This window comes from Suncus etruscus, chromosome 18 (assembly GCF_024139225.1).
Source record: "Suncus etruscus isolate mSunEtr1 chromosome 18, mSunEtr1.pri.cur, whole genome shotgun sequence".
Lineage (NCBI taxonomy): Eukaryota > Metazoa > Chordata > Mammalia > Eulipotyphla > Soricidae > Suncus > Suncus etruscus.
The window spans coordinates 42541880-42563644 of NC_064865.1; the positions used below are offsets into that span (position 1 = coordinate 42541880).

A 21765-nucleotide genomic window follows, 5' to 3' on the forward strand; every position below is an offset into this window, starting at 1 on the left:
CTCAAGGAGTTTATTCCCCAGTGGAGGGAGACAAAGTAAACAAATAGAATAAACAAAGCATATACATTCTAATGCCTGGTGGTGCTGTTACAAAGAAAAGTAAGTGCAAGGAAGTAGAGTGACTGGGAAGGGATGTTATTCTGGAGAGCAAAGCCAAGAAAAAGTTCCCAAACAGAGCTCTGAAGATCTACATGAACATGCCCTACTTGAACTTTGCTTAAATAGACTGATGAATTCAACTTTTACGGGAATGAGAATTAGAAAATAAAACAGAAATTTTTCTCAGTGCTTCTGGGAAGTGAATAAGAGCCTATTATTAAGCACCTTACAAGTATTAACTCATTTGTTCCTCCCTACAACTCTATAAGGTAAGAGCTGTTATTATTGTCCTTTTTTTTTTTTTTTTTTTTTTTGGGCCACACCCAGTGATGCTCAGGGGTTACTCCTGGCTATGTGCTCAGAAGTTGCTCCTGGCTTGGGGGACCATATGGGACACCAAGGGATTGAACTGCGGTCCATCTAAGGCTAGTCCAGGCAAGGCAGGCACCTTACCTCTAGCGCCACCGCCCGGCCCCATTATTGTCCTTTTTCAGGCTCAATAACTCACTTAAGGTTGCATTTTGACTCAAGACCCTAATGGGTTTTGTTTGTTTTTACTTTTTTTTGAAGAACTCTGTAGAGTTGTAATTAATATGCAGTAGAATGCATTTTTTGAAAACCTACAATATGAAAACTTTTGCCTTATGCAGACACCCATTAAGCCATCCTACCATCCTCATGATAACCGATATTCCCCTCTCTTACAGGTTTTCCAATGGCTCCTTTTAATGCACCAGTCTACCACCTTTATTTTCTACTGCAAGGAACCACTGATCTTATGTCTGTAACTTTAGCATATAGTTTCTAAATTTTATATAACTGGACTCATACAGAATGAACTTTTTATGTAACTTCTTCCACTCAGCTCAGTGATTTTCTAATTTACTCCAGGCATTGCTACTTCATTCCTTTTTATTACTGACTGGTATTCCAGCATCTGGATATATACCACAATTTAATTAATTATTTACCTGCTAATGGACACTCAGTCTGTGGTGCTTTTAACCAATTAACCCACTATGAACATTGGTGTGAAATATTTGTATAAGAATTTTTCACTATTGGTCAGAAGTGATAGCACAGCCGTAGGGCATTTGTCTTGCACATGGCCAACCTGGGATAGACCCAGATTCGATCCCCAGCATCTCAATTGATCCCCTGAGCTTGCCAAGAGCAATTTCTGAATGCAGAGCCAAGAGTAAAACCTGAGTGCCACTGAGTGTAGCCCAAAAACAAAAAAGAATTCTTCTCCGAAGAAATAAAGAAAAGACTCTTCGATATTATGAGGTGTGGCAAAAAAATCACACTGAACCAAAACTAAAACTATTTGAATTCTAATACCTTTCCAAGTCCAAGGATGATGAGTAACCATTGACAAATGTGCTTGCAAAGCCATTTAGTCCAACTGTTATTTGGTTTCTACGTAATGTAAAGAGAGATTGCCTTAGCTAACCGAGCAAGAACGTCACTGGTCTTACTCTTTCCTACTTACTCACTTGTCCTCTCCTGAACTCTTTCTCCTTCAGTTCAAATTCAGCCAATCCAATGGCTGACTCATGGTTTTTCGTAGTTTGAGGAAAGCAGTAGAGAACTAAGTTGCTGTGTAAATGCAATTGACTCCTCTTCATCACTGATCCCAGGATCCTATTATCTCAGAGCTATGGGCAACCTAAAAAAAAAAATCCATAAAAAGCTCAGCATCAAAGGAGCAACAGAGTGTCCAAAATGCCTCCCACTAGTACTGGCTAAAACAAGCCCAAATCCAGAATTCCTGATGTCCGATCCAGACTTTTTCTCCTACGCCATACTACTGCATGCTGACTGCTCAAGTTATATATCAAACAGACAAATGTACTGATTAAATGAGCACATGTTTCCATGTTGTGATGATTTTGGGTGGGAGTCATTTGTCTCCAAGTTTACTACTGAATCTGTGATCAAGTCGCAGATGCTCAAGTCTTCAGGATCCAGTTATACCACTAGCAAGGTAAATGCTACAAGAAAGAAAACACTTTCTTGGGAGATGCAGAGAAGCTGTAATAAGAAAGACAAAAGAAATGATTCATTCCCCCCCGCTGCTAGTTGGAGTTATAATTACCCACACTTTAAAAATAAAACCTGAACAGCGTTGCTGTCTCTGCGGCAAAAGCATACCCCCTTTGCACCAGCTCCAACCACACAGTTAACAACTGCTGTTTGAGGGTTAGGCTAATTAAGGAATGATTCTTGGTACATATATTCCTACTGCAATTAAGTAGCTCACAGTGCAGCCTGGGAATTGCTAAGTCTTCTTGGAAATGCTTTTCATCTCCAAGTTCGGGAGGAATTTCTCCTACACTGCACAGTTCGGAGGGGTTTCTGGTCCAACTCATAATTGGTTCTAACTGATCTGTTGATGTCGAGTGACTTTGATTCAAAAAAGATAATCATTTTAATAGCCGGGTACCAGGCCAGATGAGTTTCTATTTAAGATGCTGAAATAGTTCATGGAGAGAAGAGCCCTTTCTAGATGACTGAGCAGAATTCAGTTTAGAATTCATAGTATAGGTCAAACCTGAAAGGGAAGGAGGTGTGCGTGGGTTTTCATGGAGCTCTGTTGCTTGAGGGCTGCATGCTTCCAAGAAGTAAGTGAAATGTTCATTTTCAGTCGCCCAGGTCAGGTCTTAATCTGGTATATGTTAATGATGCCTTGTCAAACTAACAGACTAGAAATTTTGCTAATAATATTCATGTTTAAGGAAGCTCAAAGAGTTAGCATTTTTGCTCATGAATTGATTGATTCCAATGTTTTAATATGCTTTCCCCTTGATATGTCTTATTTGCATAGAGATACGATCATTCATTATGGTATTGGAAAATTATGAAATATTTTGTGTAAAATTGAGACACATAATTCTTTACTGCCCTTACCCAGAACAAGCATAACTACAAAACATCTATTTAGTGGCCTTAGAAATTTCAATATGGCCCAAAGTGAAAGCTTTGAAGAATCCTTTAAGAGGTGTATGCATAGTAAGCATAAAATTTCTACTTGGATCTTATGCTTTGGGGGTTCTTGCAGGACTAATATACCAGAGGAAACAATGGACAATGCTCAAAGGTTCACAATTAGAGTCACAGACCGCCTATGAGAACTCTTGGGCTCCAATATATTTGGATTAGTCTTGGGCTGGTCAACGGCTGTATCAGAGAAGTGTGTGTCCCTTTAAGAAGCAATCCAGGAATATTAGCAACTGAATGACAGGTATGTGATAATTGGTCAGCCTTCTGAAGTCACTCTGTCATAAGACCCATTTAATGCAATGCTCTTAATGATGTTTGTTAGGGCCTAATTCACTCCTGTAAAATAGATGAAGGGTCCTTTTTCCACACTGCAGCTGTAAACAGAAGCAGGTAGAAATCCACAGCTCAGGTGTGCTGATGGAAAACAAAATTAGATGATCAAGGAAGGGTCACTACACACACTTTAGTATTACACAAGCTGCTCACAATGGACTGTTCTTCTCTTTAATTATTTCCTTGACTCTGCTTTGAACCTGTTAGAAACCTTTTAAGGAAGCTAGGAGTGAAAAAGGATCCTGGAAGCTAGGAGTGAAATAGGGATATATGTCTGAGGGGAACTACCAGCAAATGTGAGTCCAGAATACAGAATTATGAAAACCTATTGCAGATTGTAAATTAGAAATAAATATACAAGCAATGAAATATTGAACAATCTGATATTCGCATAGAGAGGAAAAGTGACATTGAGCAAAAACATTTGAGCTTCCTGGATTATTTGTTTCTTTTATTTTTTATATATTGGAGATATTTAGCCATTTGCTATGCGGTATGTCTGTAGCCTTTCTATGCAACTAGCCACTGACTTATTTTGCTTTTGCGGGAACATTAAAAAAATGTCTGATCAAAGATGATTGTTTGGGGCCTGGAGAGATAGCACAGCGGCGTTTGCCTTGCAAGCAGCCAATACAGGACCAAAGGTGGTTGGTTCAAATCCTGGTGTCCCATATGGTCCTCTCATGCCTGCCAGGAGCTATTTCTTAGCAGACAGCCAGGAGTAACCCCTGAGCACCGCCGGGTGTGGCCCAAAAACCAAAAATAAATAAATAAATAAATAAAAGATGATTGTTCTCCATATTTAGATCTTAGGTCATTTTATGGATTATTAACTTTACCAAACTGCTTGTGGGATTAATTGGAAACAATTGCAATGTTCTCACTACATTGCACCATTTCCTTTTGTTAATTGAGAAACATTACCCTCTGTTCTATAGATGACAAAGGGGACAGCTCTTCTCTTGTTGTCAGACAGCAGCCACGAAATTGCAAGGTGGAAATTATAATGTGTCTGAGATTTTAGGCAGTGATTGAGAGGTATCCCATCATAGTGAGTCCAACTCTGGGCTCCTAGGTTTCATCTATTGTAAATGTTGAGTTCAATCTGTGCCATACAATTTTGCATCTCCACTATATAACTTCACGACATAAAAGCAAGCTGCCTGAGATTGGATACAGTATTAAAGAGTATTAAAGAACGATAGAAGTAATTAAAATCACCTCACTCTTCACAATGACATCCCAATATTACATTTTAATTAGAAGTAAAATTCATAAAGCATTGAAACATAATTAGAGCAATTAACTCTCTGTAAATGATTCAGTACCTTGGAAGTGTTACGGACAGTTCATACATCTGTATGCACTTAACATTATGATTCAATAGGCTGTTATCTGTTCTTTTAAAATAACTTACCACAAAATGACAAGAAGGAAAATAGTAATTCCACAAACACTTAATGAACATCTATCTACTCGGTTAGCCGGAAAAGGTAGGAGTTAAAAGGATATGGAAGCTAAATGGGATGTCTCATCAATCTCCTGGGGTTTTTTCTGTCTTCAGAATCTTCACAGCAGCAGGAGTCCTGTTAAGTCTGTCTCTCTTTCTGCCCATGCTTTCATTTTGTCTGAGTCCTAGTCCCCTTATAATGCCACTTGCTCTCAAAGCCCTCCCTAAACATTCACTACCACTCATTATACCTCTATCTAGGTTCTGCCACAGTGACATTGATTCTGCCTATGATGCTACTTGCCACACGTTCTTATTCCATGGTCTTTGTATGTCGACATATCTGTTCGTCAGGACAGCAGGCAGTATCTGTCTATCTGCTTTCTGTTGGTCCAGTGCCTGGTATCAGTGTTAAATAAATATTTGCGGAGCCGGAGAGATAGCATGGAAGTAAGGTGTTTGCCTTTCATGCAGAGGTCATTGGTTCAAGTCCCGGCATCCCATATGGTCCCCCGTGCCTACTAGGAACACTTTCTGAACATGGAGCCAGGAGTAACCCCTGAGCACTGCCGGGTGTGACCCAAAAAAACAAATATATATATGCCAAGTAAATGGATAAACAAGGAATGATGGAAACAAAGAAATCTCAAGGTCTCTCAAAGTGTGATTAATTAACTCAACTTCTTATATTTTAATAATTTTATTGTGATCAAAGTGAATTACAAGACTTTCACAGTAATATTTAAGGTATATAGTGACAAAGAATTAGGACCATTCCCACCACAAGTGTTCTCCTTCCTCTACCCCTGTGCCCAGCGTGCATTCCATACCTCCCCGCTTTGCCCCTTGGACTGCTAGTGTAAGAGGTCTCCTTTGCTTGCTGTAGATTGGGTATTGATTCTGGTGTCATTGACTTTGGGTTTGGTGCTTAAGTCTGATCATTTTTTATTTCCACTCAATGTTCATATGACTGGTTGTTCCTGGTACCATCCATTTTATCCCCTTCAAGTTATGAGGAAGAACAAGATGATTCAAGTTCTGTGGTTCTGTGATGATTAACTCAACTTTTTAAGGGCTTCCAGAAAAAGTGGACTCCAATGTTTTAGAAATATTAGTTAAACAAAGCTAGCCAGGTTTGCATGTTTAAGGACACTTAAGAGCTTTTTGATATGGTACTGTTTGGGTCACCTTCCAATAGAGTGGAAGAGTGCAGGTGGGAGAGAAGGAAGGGACTCAAGCTGATGGATCAAAGCTCCTTCTCTTCAGTAGAACACTTACTAAGGGTGGTGTAATGGGTAATGTAGGAGAAAATAGAGAATAAAATAGGTAAGTACACAGTTTGAGCTGCTGGGTAGAAAAAGAAAAGGAGATTCAAAACCTCAGAGAGAAAAAAAATGAACACCAGAAAACTCAAGAAGAACTCTAAATGCTGCACTAAGTTCATAATTGCCACTAGGCTGCAGAAGGTAGCAATATTCATCTCTGAGGAAGAGTGTCATTACATCATCTGATTTTAATAATGTAATTCTGATGGAGTATGGGAGCACTAGTGATGGGATTTGGCACTTGTTGGAATGGTGTTGAAAAATTATATGTCTAAAACTCAACTATCAATAACTATGTAATCAACTACCAATTTTTGAAGCAAAAATATTTAAAAAAATAAAGTAATAATGATCTTGGTGTGCAAGCAAAGCCCAGAGAGAAGCACACTTTGCATCTGGGAGGCCACTGAGATATCACCCTGGTTCTAGTGAATGGTGATTAGGGACAAGAAATGTAAGAGAAGGCCGAAACGGTGGTGCAAGCAGTAAGGCATCTGCCTAGGACAACCTCGGTTTGATCCCTGGTGTCCCCATATGGTCCTCCAAACCAGGAGCGATTTCTGAGTTCATAGCCAAGAGTAACCCCTGAGTGTCACCAAAAACAGAAGTGTAAGAGAGAGGGATTAAATTGCAATTGATAGTGAAAAACAGGCTTTAGGAAAATATTAAAATATGAGATCCTATGTGGGGCAAAGAAAAAGAAAGTAAAATACAGTTTGGGTGTTTTTCTAATCAGTATTTAATGTCAGAAGAGAGGAGTGAATAGGAAGAGCACATGGAATTGTCTTGCACATGGACAACTTGGATTCAACTCCTGGACCCCCATATGATTTTCTTACTGCCATCAGAGTGATCCATGTGCAGAGCATGAATCCAGGAGTAAGCCATGAGCATCATCTCCTAGGGACAAAAAATAAAATAAAATAAAATAAAATAAAATAAAATAAAATAAAATAAAAAAGAAACAACCAATCAACACCAAAAAGTGTGGAGGAAGTGATGTGTGGATGAAGGAGAGGCTCCAGGGCCAGTGTCTAGTCATAGTGTTCATGGGTCTAGAAGACATTTATATGCAATGCAGTGGTCATGCTAGTGGAGGATTAATGGTCCTGGGATTATTAATACAATTTTGTAATGGTTCCAATTTTTAAATAAAGGAAAGAATGTCCATAAATTACCACATGGCCAGATAAGCTCCTGCTAAGTGGGTGATGACTATGGCTCCCTTTACTGCACCATGTAGATAAGACATTCTGGAAACTTAGCCTCTCACTCACGCTTCCCAAGTATAAGGAAAGGAAGATAACCCTCCCTATTGTGTGGGGATTTGTGCTGTGTGACACAAATTTCCTTGTGGTTTTCACCTTAGTTGAGGCTTCCTGCAGTTGATTCACAGAAGATGGATGAAAAAGGAGGCATGAACAAAGCACATTTTTATTTTTAAATGAGTGAAAAATTAAAGTATAACTGGAGAAAATCAAATGTTGAGATATTATATCAACATCATGATAGTAATTTGCAAATTAGGGTGGGAGAGATACCTCAATACTGGGCTGAATGCCCGCTTTACAAACAAGGGGCCTGGATTTGATCTCTGGCACCAACCCCAAAAAATCTCCCCAGCACAGAGCCAGGTGTAGCGCCTGAACATTGCTGGATGTGGCCTTCAAATAAAATTAAAATTAGGAAATTAGTTTAGAAACCACAAACATGGGAGCAAAATAATCTCCTGGATTTCTATCCGGAAGACTCCAGTTGGACTACTGGGTCATTGACATTTGGCTCAGGAAGAGCCCACAGGGCTGTCACTGAACACCGTGCTTATGGCTGACATTAATTCCCTTAATCCTCCTGGTGATTCACAGGATAGTAGGAAGTGCAGAGAGGTTTAAGCACCTTGAATAGAGAATGAAAGAAAGAATCTGACAAACCAGGGTTATTTGATGGCAAAGCTGGTTAAGTTTCTAGCAGTCAAAAAAAGGTAACCTTGCAATAGCCTTTCTGAACCTCTGGATTTTTTGTGATTCCAGCAAGCTCAATTTCTTCCATCAGTGTCATCCCAGGCTCGTATTAAAGAAGAAAATGTCATAGTTTAACTGAATTTAGTGTCCTAGTTCAGTGTCCATGTCTCCTGCATGTTCCTCCTTTCATTGTTTATTATTTTTATTTTGGGGGCCATACCTGGCAGCGTTCAGTGATTACTTTTGCATTCAGAAATCACTCCTGGTAGGCTTGGTGGACCATTTGGGATGCCAGAGATTGAACCCAGGTTGGCTGCCTGCAAAGCAAATGTCCTACCCATTGTGCTATCGCTCTGGCTCCATGATTCTCCTTTTAGAACCTCTTTTAATGGCCCCATGGTCATGACCATAGCATATCTCCGTTTGCCTCTTGCGTCAGTCTTGATATCTGTTGTACTTGAACTCACGTCATCACATAAAGTCCCACATGGTGCTTTGGAAAAAAACTAAAGGGAGCAGCCAAACTGTGTGCCCTCCCAGAAAATGGCCTTTTCCCGTTGTTCTCCCAAAGTAAAGTTGTCACACACACAATATGCTGAGCTGGCCAAAAAGCAATTTGAAAAATGACTTCTGAGATTGGCAGTGGCACAGACTTGGCATGGTCTGAGGTATTAACTGCTCTGTTATAGATTATGCCGGGGCCTCAGGGCTATTTTCCTGTCAGGTTCTGCCTTCCTTCTGGGAAGCTCTGTGTGAAGCAGTTCCCCTTTGCTCTGAACAAGAATCCTCTGACCTCATACCTTTCTTGTTTATGGCATTACAGGCCTTCTAAGAGAGAGAGAGAGAGAAAAAAAAAGGTTGGTCTAGGTTTAGCCATCTAGTGAGCTTAACATGACTTTGGAAAGAAAAATCTCAGTACAAAGAGCCTTATTTAGTTGGCCAAGAATAACAAAGAGAAAACAAACTCATTAAAAATAATAAATAGGGGGCCCGGAGAGATAGCACAACGACGTTTGCCTTGCAAGCAGCCGATCCAGGACCAAAGGTGGTTGGTTTGAATCCCGGTGTCCCATATGGTCCCCCGTGCCTGCCAGGAGCTATTTCTGAACAGACAGCCAGGAGTCACCCCTGAACACTGCCGGGTGTGGCCCAAAAACCAAAAATAAATAAATAAATAAATGAATAAATAAATAGGGGCTGGAGTGGTGGTGCAGGGTGTGAGGCGTCTGCCTTATGCATGCTAGCCTAGGACGGATCATAGTTTGATCCCCCAGCATTCATATTGTCTCCCAAGCCAGGAGTGATTTCTGAGTGCATAGCCAAGAGTAACTCCTGGGCATCACTGGGTAGGGCCCAAAACCCAATAATAATAATAATAATAATAATAATAATAGTAATAATAGACAGAATAATAATATAGCAGGTATATGTATTTGCCTTGCATGCCACTGACCGAGGTTTGGTCCCCAGCATTCCATATGGTTGGTTCCCCAGGTACCACCAGGAGTAATTTATGAGCATAGAGCAAGTAGTAATTCCTGAGTACCGCCAGGTGTGTTTCAACCCCCTTGCCCCAATAATAATAAGTGGAAAGGAATAAAAGAAGCAGGATGGAGGGATAAGGAAATAAGGAATAAGTAATAAATAAGGGGTGGATGAAAATGGCAAAAAGAAAAGTCAAAGAAAGAAAGGAAAGAAAAACCGGTAGGAAGGAAGGAAGGAAGGAAGGAAGGAAGGAAGGAAGGAAGGAAGGAAGGAAGGAAGGAAGGAAGGAAGGAAGGAGGGAGGGAGGGAGGGAGGGAGGGAGGGAGGGAGGGAGGGAGGGAGGGAGGGAGGGCAAGGAAGGAAGGAAGGAAGGGAGGGAAGGAAGGAAGGAAGGACGGAAGGTAGGAAGGAAGGAAGGGAGGGAAAGAAGGAAGGAAGTAGGAAGGAAGGAAGGAAGGAAGGAAGGAAGGAAGGAAGGAAGGGAGGGAGGGAGGGAGGGAGGGAGGGAGGGAGGGAGGGAGGGCAAGGAAGGAAGGAAGGGAGGGAAGGAAGGAAGGAAGAGAGGGAAGGAAGGAAGGAAGGAAGTAGGAAGGAAGGAAGGAAGGAAGGAAGGAAGGAAGGAAGGAAGAATATTAAGGTAGTCATGTGCCAACCCCAATTGTAACAGAGATGTGGGATTCCCACAGAGGGATTCCCACAGACAGTGTCTATCTCTTGCAACCCCACTCTTGAATATTTTATTATTACCACGGCAATCATTCTTGCTACAAAAAATAAGCATTTTCCATAACTGACACAAATATTACCCAATCATTCTGCAAGGTATGATTTCAGGTAGCACTCACAATAACCTGCAATCTCTTCACCCCCTTATGCAGATGAACGGAGGAGTGCTAGCAGCTCCCTCTATGCCAGGTATTGTAAAGCCAGCAAATGGTGACCTGGTTACCCCAGGCTGACTGCTGGGCATTACCAGGAGAAAGTTAAAGAGAGAAGCATATTACTAAGAGTCAGTCTCCCTTTTACCCAGAGCCCACAACTTCTGGCACAACCATTTCTCCAAGTCTGAGTCTGTCCCAAGTGCTAGGGACTCCAGAAACCATCCATTTTTGTTCTGCTGTTGACAGCAAAGTTTTAAGTTTATGTGGGTAAAAATAGGTATTTTATATGAAGAAATAAACTTCTTTTCTCATTTTATCTAAGCAAGAATTTATTAGTCTCTTAGTACATGCACTTCTGCTTCTTTAGTGCTAATGTGGCAGAGAAAGTAGAGAAAATTATTTACAAGCTGAAGCCATTGACAACTTCATAGCAAAATAACATGTTCATCATAGAAGAACCCTGGGTGCTCCCAGGAGCAAGTTGCTCTGGTCCCTCCACTTTTCTTTTAATAGATTTTCAATCCAGAACAGCATTAGGTTTAAAAAATTTGAGCATAAAGTACAAAGACTTCCTATCTACTGTATCCTGCCTCAAGACACCCAATCTGATCTCCTTTACTACCAGTGTGTCACTCCTTCAAGGCTATAATTGGTGACATTGATGTATTACAAAGACCACATCATTACAATGATGGCACATACATCATTTTTGCCCAAACTTTGCCATTTTCATAGACATTGATCCTTGATATGTACTGTTCATAGCTTTGGAATCATGTATAATGACATAAAACACTGTTAGTGTATTACATGAAGTAATTTTGCTGAATTAAAATCCTTAATGGTCCTTTTAATTCATCTTTTGCCTGCCCTCTACCCATCAACCCTTGGTCTTGCCTGTAAGACTAGTTCTATACTATAAGACAAGTAAGGTAACCTATGGGAATATTTTATGTCTTTATAGCTCGATAATTTTTAGCATGGAGTAATATTACTTTTTCAGGGCATACCACAGTTCATTCAATGAAGGGCATCCTATCTAGTTTCAAGTTTTAACAGTTCTGGATAAAGCTGCTATAAAATTCCATGTGCTTGTGTGTCCATAAATTTTCAGTTCACTTGGGTAAACACCAAGTAATATGGTTGTTTGGCAAATTTGTTCATTTATAGAAGAAATCACCAACCTCTCTACTAATGTGGCTAAACTCTTTTGCATTCTTCCAGCAATGATTGCAGAGCTCCTGGTTCCATATCCTCAGCAAAATTTGGTGCCAATCTTTACATTTGTTTTAAAGTACAAATGATTTTCTTAAGGATATATGAGAGAGGAGAGGTAGAAAAGAAGGAACCCCAGCAAATAAAAGAAAAGAATTATACATCCCCAAGTTGGAATGCAAGTGGATCCAAAATGGTGTATGCCTCCTTCTAAGATTTTTATTAATTAATTTATTTTTGGTTTGTGAGCCACATACCCGTGTGGTCAGGTCTTCCTCCTAACACTCCTGGTGTGTCCATATGTGGTATGAGGGAACCAACCTGGATTGGCTGCAGCAAGGCAAATGCTCTGCCCATTGTACATTATTCCATTCAACCCCCTTCTACTTTTTAAAACACTGTTAAAATGGAATGTATGTGTATATGACTGAATAACTAGAATTATGTTCCCTGTGACTTTGGGCAACCAAAAGAAAAGTCACATCCTAAAATACACCATAGCATTTTCCATGGTCTTACCTAAAGCCATGTTTAAATCCCCCAGTTCAGTACAAATTATTCAAATTATAAACATTAAAGAGAGAAACACAAAAAAATTTTTAAAGATACCTGCTTTAATCTGTTAACAATAAGTTTTAAAAAAGGTGCAAATTACTTTTTATTACTGGTGTTTTTAAAAAGTGACCTTCAAACATAGATTTTAAAAAATGAAATAATATTTAAGACACAGATATGATTAAAATGGAATTAAGATCTTTACCTTCGAAGTTCTTGCAGTTAGATAATCATGAACATCAATTGCATAGCACAATGTCTTGATGCAATAGCCTAAAAATACTGGCTATTAACATAATGTAATGATTATGATGGTAATGATGACAATGTACTAGTAGTTTTAGATTAGAAGGAAAAGAAAAGGAAAGGAAAAGGTATTGAAATCCTTGGGCATTTAAAGAGACCTTATTGTGTCCCAAAATGAATTCAGAGGTAAATGGCAGTTCTCAAGGAAGTCCTTGTCTAGCGTGTCATATAATTAGGGTGTGACAGATGTCATAGCTGTGGATTATAAAGTGGTATAATGCCATACATAAATGAGGGCACTATTAACTTTGACTGCAAGATCAGAAAAAGCTACAGTAAATAGAAGAACTGACCTTGCTACTAGTGAGGGGGGAAGAATTTTAAGGAAAGGCATTCCTAACAGAAGAAAAAAGACTAAATGAAAGTTTGGAATCTGGGAGAATTTGGCAACATCTAGCATAACAAGTAGGACAAAGCAAAGCGTGTATATTTAATAGATGTGTCAGAATGCTCCCCTCCAAGACTCTAACTTATTTGAAAATAGCCCTCATATTATTTCAGAGAAAAAAAATTTATTCAGAGTTCCCCTAGAAACCGACCTTCCTTTGGTGAGCAAGCAGAAAATACTAATCCAATTGCATCAAAACCTGCTACCACTTCTCCCTGTCTGGCCACACATCATTCCTGAGTCCTCCCTCACTTCAGAAAAAAAATATTGCCCACTTTGGAGAACAGTAATCTAGAATACCCAAGAGTAAGGTTTTAATTGAGAAACAGCAGGTTGTTGTGAAAAATTTAAGCTAAGAAGCTGCTGATCCAATGCTATCTTTCAGGTTGACTATGAAAGCAGGAGATAAAGTGAGCATGACTAGGGAGAGACTAAAGGCAGGGAGAGCAGAGAGGGGATCTTGGACTCATTTGAAAGCCCTGGGATTTGAAAAGAGGGGATAGGCAGAAAAAATAAGACTGACTTCTCTCTGGGTGTATATCTTTCTGTCTCTCTCTCTCTCTCATTTATAATTTACATATTTTTAATAAAACTGCTCATATGGCTCCTCTCCCTTTTCCACTCCCTCTCCTTCTCCCTCTCGCTCTTCTTCCAAAGGAAGAGAAGAATATTCAATGGTAAAAGACAGCTGCAAAGGCAACACCTTGAACATGCTTCATACTCAGGGAGAAAATGCTCTTCCTTGTGATTTTGGACATGATCATAAAAAACAATTCTAGGGGCCGGTGAGGTGGCGCTAGAGGTAAGGTGTCTGGCTTGCAAGCACTAGCCAAGGAAGGACCACAGTTCGATTCCCGGCATCCCATATGGTCCCCCCCCAAGCCAGGGGCAATTTCTGAGCGCTTAGCCAGGAGTAACCCCTGAGCATCAAACGGGTGTGGCCCAAAAAAACAAAACAAAAATTCTAGTAATAAATTATAATAATGATCCCTGAAAGTATTGTCTAAGGCTGATTTTTTGTTGTTGTTTGTTTTGTTTTGGGGCCACACCCAGCAGTGCTCAGGGGTTACTCCTGGCTCAGAGCTCAGATAGCACTTCTGACAGGCTCAGCACACTATAAAGGATAATGGGGATTGAACCCTGGTAAACTCTGTGTTATCACTCAGGCCCCTTGAGACTCATTTGCCTCTAAAAGCCATAGGAGTTTGGGACAGAGGGGAGGTGGGGGGAGTTGTAGAAGACATAGTCAGGCAAGACTCTGAGTTCCCTAAGCTTGCATGGCTATGGCAGCTCATGGTAGGAACTCCTTATAAATCTGAGATTTATGTTTTAATCTTCATGATCCTCTGAAGGCATAAAAGAAGCTAGATGTTTAACAGCACTTCAGCTCCAAGTTTATTTGATCTTTTCTGGCTGTACCCAAGAGAGCATTCCATGAGATGCCGCAAGATTAGAGCCAAATGAAGGCAATATAGTTTCCCAAAGATTTCATGCAGGGACAGACAGTGTATACTCAAACAACGATTCCAAGCCTAGGATCACCCAAATAGTTGGGCTTTAGAAGTTCCAAGTGGTAATCACATGGCTATTCAGCCTTTGCAGGATAGCTTCTCTTGATTGATCTGACTGAAATAAGTTATATGCAGAACTAAGCATCATCCTTTTGGGTGGGGGTATATTTTTGGGCTACACGCAGATATGCTCAAGGATTATTTCTGACTCTGCACTCAGGAATTATTCCTAGTCATGTTTAGGGGACGATATGAGATACTGGAAATCGAACCCAAGTAGCTACATGTAAAGCAAGCATCCTACCCCCTGTATTATTGCTCTAGTTTGCTGCATTGTACTTTTATCAAACAGAGCTGGCCTATGAATTTTAAGTTTTTCTGTGCCAGTATTTAATAACTAAAATGCTATAATTAATATTTTGCTGCTCCCCATTCTATCAGGGAAATGTGTTCCTACCTGCTGCTTTCTAAAGTCTCCCTGTCTGTCCTTATTCTCACTGGAAGAAGCAATTACCATGGTCTTTAAAGAAATATTTGGTTTTTAAATAAACTAATGTATAGAAAGGGAAGGAAGGAAGGAATGAAAGAAAGAAGAAAGGGTATCGCTTGGGTCAATGTCTTATTTCTGTCATTTCAAAATGTTCCCAGCTTCTGAGTCTGATTGCCTTTAAGATGAAATAAATTCTAGCTAGGCTTTTAAGAAGTGGGGCTTGGTGAAGGTAAGGGTCACAGAGCCCTGCCAAGCCCTGAGGCGAGGGACTGTCTGGGGGGGGGGGGAGGGAAGAGGCCTGGATGCCTCCAGGGCCACAGAGGAGTCAGCTAACTTGTTCTGGGACTTAAAGAGAGATGGAACAGACCATCTGCGGATGGGCATTAAGATTAAGAAAGAGATCAAATGAACTGTTCTCACCTAGGAAAGTGCCCACTCAATTCATAGTGACTTGAGTTGATCCCAGGCACCTGTTGGCTCTTTCTGGCCCATTCTATCCCATTGCAGAAGTAGTCTACAATCAGAAAATTGGCACAGGCTGGCTGGAACTTGGAAGAAAGGTGAAGGGGCCACCTGGCATGAAATGCTGCATGGATGTGTATGTGCATTTCTGACCCTTTAATAGAGACTTTTCTTGCTCAGTGTTAAGTTGACCAGCACAGCTCCTGGAGATACTGAAATAGCAGAATACCTGGGTGAGCAAGGAGCTTGGAGAAATCTATAAGGTAGGCTTGTGAGGCTTAAAGCATTTAGCTGTTTTGTAGGTGGGTGCTAGCTGCATTTTAAGAAATTATTGGTTTTGTGGTTTGTTCAATTTAGAGGACTCTCCCAGTTCTGGAGCTGCCAGTATCTATTAATCTGGGTTTGGGTTTTCACTCAGACACATTTCAAAAGATGGCTCAGAGCTGCTGCTGCCCCGTTGCTGTGGCTGTAGATGCTTTGAAGCCAAAATAAATAAATAAATCTGAAAACCAAAGATGCTGAGGAATGGTGTCTGTTTGGGGGTTCACTTGCAAATCTCGTTGCAATTGAGATGGGCTGGAATGCAGCTGGGCTTCTAAAGCTGGTTAAGTGTGCCACCTAGGGCAGTTTCTGATTTAAAGAGACAGCAAAGAATAAATAGAATCTTCAAGCCAGGGAAGACTGAGGAGAGGCCACTTGGGGAGCTTTGCGATCCAGAAGATGAGAAGAAAAGAAAAGGGAGGATTGAGTTTAGTGGAGTCTCTTCTCAGACTGGGCATTTGGAGTGTTGCAACAAGGAGATAAAAATCAATATGGGAACAAGAACAGGGAAAAAAAAGCTCACTCAGCATGAACAAGAAATGCTACAAGGGATTTTTTTTTTTTTATTTTGGTGACTCCTAGAGAAATAGGCAAGGAGGAGTTTGCTTGGAAGAATTCATTTCTAATTGCTCTTCTTTTCAGCCTCTACAATGTTCCAGGCAAGATATGGGGATGCTAGAATCCAGAATGCTTGGCATGATGCCTATATAGAGATATTCAATTTGTAACTGCTCCCCACCTCCTCCCTGCCCACCATGGGACAAGTTTAGGAATTGCATAGATCTAATATAAATAATCCTTATTAATAATAATGCTAAAATTGTTGCTACAAGAGTAGATTCAAATAGATGAATTAATCTTCCAAGCAATTCTCATGGTTCGCCCATTAAGAAATCAGAAAGACTTGTTGCTCAGGAATTTCTCTCCTCTCTCTATGCTATTTCCATGACCCCAATCTCCCCTGATGCTCAACAAACAAAACTAAGTGATGACAACATAAGCAAAGGCAGAACATCATGGCGCTTCTAATAAAAGGTGACATTTGAAATACAGATAGCATAGTACCAGAAATATTCACCATGCATGAGGACAGTTCATGGAGATTCTTTTGCAAACTCTGGAACCTACTATTGTGGGAAGCATTGCTCGAATAATGAATGTCAGTACAGCTAGTGTCTCACTACATTTCCATCAGTTGGAAATTGCTGCAAAGGTGCTTTTCTATACCCCATTAATATTATGAAGACTAGAATTCTTGAGAATGGCTTCCAGATAGTCAAGACTCTCTGTGTGCTCCAGATCCCAGAATTTAATTTGGTTTTCTCTGGAGTTTTAGTTCTGGGCACTGCCTTGTTTGGACTTCTCTGAAGTTTTGGTGAGCATAGTGTGCCTGCTTTCCAACCAGAGACAGATTGGCGGTTGGAGAAAGGATTGTTCTGTCACAATTAGGAGGAGGGACTGCTTGGGAAATACTATTTGGATGTCAAATTGCAGTTTGGAGATCATTTTCTGAGATAGTCAATAATTGATGACACGGCTGGTCAGAGGATGCAGAGTTGATTGTTTTTTAAAAAAAACCCAGCTACAAACATGTTTGTAACCCTGGTGTTTAAATAAGGATATTATTAGAAAAATATAAGAAAAAATAGGGCCCGGAGAGATAGCACAGCGGTGTTTGCCTTGCAAGCAGCCGATCCAGGACCAAAGGTGGTTGGTTCAAATCCCGGTGTCCCATATGGTCCCCTGAGCCTGCCAGGAGCTATTTCTGAGCAGACAGCCAGGAGTAACCCCTGAGCACCGCCAGGTGTGGCCCAAAAAAAACAAAACAAAACAAAACAAAAACAAAAAAGAAAAAATATTAAAAAAAATACCATACAGGGATGACAAATTTCAATATAATTTAAAATAATTTTGAATTGAATTGAATTTTTATGTTTTGTTTTTGTTTTTGTTTTTGGGTCACACACGGCATTGCTCAGGGGTTACTCCTGGCTCTATTCTCAGAAATCGCTCCTGTCAGGCTCAGGGGACCATATGGGATGCCGGGATTTGAACCACCAGCCTTTCATATGAAAGGCAAATGCCTTACCTCCATGCTATCTCTCCGGCCCCTGAATTAAATTTTTAAATACAACTTAAAATTGTTAAAAAAATTTAAAATTCAATCCTTAGACGCAGCAAAGTTTCTCTGTAGTTGAGGCTATCTCTAGACTGGGCTCTAATTCTATCACTTATTCAGAGAGAGATTGTAGGCAAGTTTTTTGCCTTTCTACATCTCAGTGTCTTGGTCTGTAAAACTGTGATAATTGTCATGTGACAATTGTATTGTGACAATACTTACCTCATAAGTTATATGGGGAGTAAATAAAAGAATGTCTGAATGGAATAGCTCAGATAAGCAGAGCTTGGTAGACTGGTTCCTATTGACTGGTGTTTAGTGGTCACAAAATATTTGAAAACTCAGACCCTTTTAATAGGCATGAGAGTAAAGAATTTATTGTGCAATCCTAGATCAACATTCATGATTCTTAAAATGTTCAAGAATATACCATTAATGTGTGTACCTGTGTATGTGTGTATGTGATTTTGTGTTGTGCTGTGAGAGCATAGACCACCATTTTGAATAGGTCTAAGTCCTATGAGATATCAGAGGCAACCCTAGAAGGGGCCCTGGTAATCCCATCAAAGAACCACACCAGAGCTGAGCCAACAGAAGTAATAACTGGAGACCACCCCTTCTAGATCGCTCCTCTCATGGATATTGTTTGTAAACAAGCTCTCTGTGTTTCTTGCTCCAGCCTTGCTGTTGATTCTGCACGCCCCCCCATTTCACCCCCGCTTGAAGCAGCTACTCAGAACCCCCACAGGTGTTTGCTAGCTCAGGCAGAGGACAGTGGGGAGCCATATTCCTTCCTTTCCCAGCCTCCTCTAGGATCACTCAACATCTATTCCTCTGGTTCAGCCCTAACAAGCCCTAAAATAGCCTTTGAAGTTTTCTTTTTGCAGTATCCTAAGGAGGATTTAAAGTAGCTCATAAAGCAAACTCTGGATCAAATAAAGGAACTTTGTGTCAAAAGGTCTTTAGTGTTGGGATCAGAGAGATAGTGCAGGGGTTATGGCACTGGCCTTGCATGTAGTCAATCTGGGTTCAGTAGCAACACAGTATATGATCGTCTGAGTACTGCCAGGAGTTCACAGAGCCAGGAGTAAGGCTTCAGCACAGCTAGATATATTCACACACGCATCAAAAAAGAAAAAGATCCCTTCTTTTACTTTTCATGCATATGCCTCCACCTGTAAAACTCTTAGGGAAAGGAATGAGCTGGATTTCATAAATGATCCTCTAGTTGTTGCTTAGATTCTTCAGGAAATTGAGAATAAAATAAGGAAATAAAAGTCTTCCCTAGGTCTAGCCAGAAAGTTGACAGAGTGAAGTTGGAGCACTTTGGGAGAAACCACACAAAGATGATGCAGAAAGCCAAAATTAAGTCAAATAAACAAAAACATTAGAGAAAAATAAGACATGACATTTTTAAAACGAAGAAGAAAATTTTGAAATTTAACACCAGCCTCCGAAATTACTATGCAGAAACAAAAGAAAGGCTCCCTTCTCTGCCAGAAACCCATGTTCTCCTTTAAAGATATATCTTTATCTCCCCTCAGATTTCTGTAAATTTCTTTCAATACAAATTATTTTGTAGGGTTGGAGTGATAGTGTGTAGGGTATTTAATCCCTGGCAATGCATATGGTCCCCAAGTACTGCCAGGAGTAATTCCTGAGTGCAAAGCCAGGAGTAAACCCTGAGAATCTCTGGGTGTGACCCAAAACTTATAAACAATATATTTTGCTTCACTAAAAATAATCACTAATCATCAGGGAGATGCAAAACAAAACAACGATGAGATACCATCTCACACCACAGAGATTGGCACACATCACAAAGAATGAGAACAATCAGTGCTGGCGGGGATGTGGAGAGAAAGGAACTCTTATCCACGGCTGGTGGGAATGCCATCTAGTCCAACCTCTATGGAAAGCGATATGGAGATTCCTCCAAAAATTGGAAATTGAGCTTCCATTCAACCCAGCTATTTCACTCCTAGGGATATACCCTAGGAACACAAGAATACAATATAAAAATCCCTTCCTCACACCTATATTTATTGCAGCACTATTCACAATAGCCAGGCTCTGGAAACAACCAAGATGCCCTTCAACAGATAATTGGCTAAAGAAACTGTGGTACATATACACAATGGAATATTATGCAGCCATCATGAGAGATGAAGCCATGAAATTTTCCTAGACATGGATGTACATGGAATCTATCATGCTGAGTGAAATAAGTCAGAGGGAGAGAGATAGACACAGAATAGTCTCACTCATCTATGGGTTTTAAGAAAAATAAAAGCCAATTTTGCAACAATCCTCAGAGACAAAGAAAGGAGGGCTGGAAGTTACAGCTCACTTCATGAAGCCCCCACAAAGAGTAGTGAGTGCAGTTATACAAATAACTACACTGAGAACTACCATAACTATGTGAATGAATGAGGAAACTGGAAAGCCTGTATAGAGTACAGGTGGAGGTGGGGTGGGATGAAGGGAGATTTGAGAATTTGGTGGTGGGAATGTTGCACTGGTGAAGGGGGGTGTTCTTTACATGACTGAAACCTAATCACAATCATATTTGTAATCAAGATGTTTAAATAAAGATATTAATAATAAAAATAAATAAAAGTAAAAGAAATAAGTGGTATGTGGGAGAATCTGAGACTGGCCTTGAAAACTGGGGTAAAAATTAGTGTTGTGCCTTGGCTAAATAACTTTACTGGAGTCTATTTCCTCATTGATACTATGATCAAAATAATTTAATTTCCCTCTAGGGTTATTGAGAGAAACAAGTGAGATACTGGTCAAATCTAAATGACAAGCATCTGAGGTTTTTTCCTTCTATTGTTTGGGAAATTACTCTCTATATAGTTCCATCACACCCACCTGACTGATTCTTTAGTATTGAAGGAGACAGGATCAGGTATATGATTTAAAGTGGAATACAGGCCATTTGGAACATTCTGAGTCTGTTGGGTTTTTTTTTCCCTTTTGAATAATATCTTTATTTAATCACCATGATTACAAATATGTTTGTAGTTGGATTTCAGTTATAAAAAGAACACCCCCCTTCAGCAGTGCAACCTTCCCACTATCACCTCTCCCCATCTTCCTCCTCCCTCTACACCTGCCTGTATTCCAGACAGGCATTCTATTTCTCTCACTCACTACTGTTGTCATGATAGTTGGCAGTGTAGTTATTTCTCTAACTGCTCTCACCACTCTTTGGGGGTTAAGTTTAACACTCTGAGTTTGATCCCTAGAACCACATGTTACTGTACCCCCAAGTATTATCACGTTGGGTCCTGGTACTTTCTGAACACAAAGAAAAAGAAAAGAAATTTGTAGTGTTAAATAATTAACGATGGTGCTGGATGAAGAAGGATGGATGGAGGGATTTTTCTCTGCCATCCCAGGCCATGTGGCTCCCCAATCCCCATTCAGTTGGTGGGTCCCAGGTTTAGGTGAACGGTGGAATCAGACTCATCCAGAGACAGGCATCAGGAAGTATCAGCTTTATTCATGCCTTATCCACCACATGTGTGGCCTATATCATTACCTTTTTTTTTTTTTTTTGGTTTTTGGGCCACACCCGGTAACGCTCAGGGGTTACTCCTGGCTATGTGCTCAGAAGTTGCTCCTGGCTTGGGGGACCATATGGGAGACCGGGGGATCGAACCGCGGTCGGTCCAAGGCTTGCGCTGGCAAGGCAGGCACCTTACCTTTAGCGCCACCGCCCGGCCCCATCATTACCTTTTAAGCATTCAGCCATTCTTAGCTAGCCCTGCATCTTAACTCCTTTCAGCCATCTTCCCTTTGACCTCCATGCTGGCCAAAGACCAAAAGGGCAAAAAGGGCCTTCTGGACAGT

General features: G+C 40.4%; 1 protein-coding gene and 1 pseudogene across 2 annotated transcripts in view; one reads left to right on the plus strand and one right to left on the minus strand.

Moving 5' to 3' along the window:
• The window catches only part of PHACTR1 (phosphatase and actin regulator 1), a 554139-nt gene that overhangs the window by 193065 nt on the left and 339309 nt on the right, over positions 1-21765 (plus strand). The window lies entirely within an intron of this gene.
• LOC125996625 (uncharacterized) lies at positions 13619-13800 on the minus strand (annotated as a pseudogene).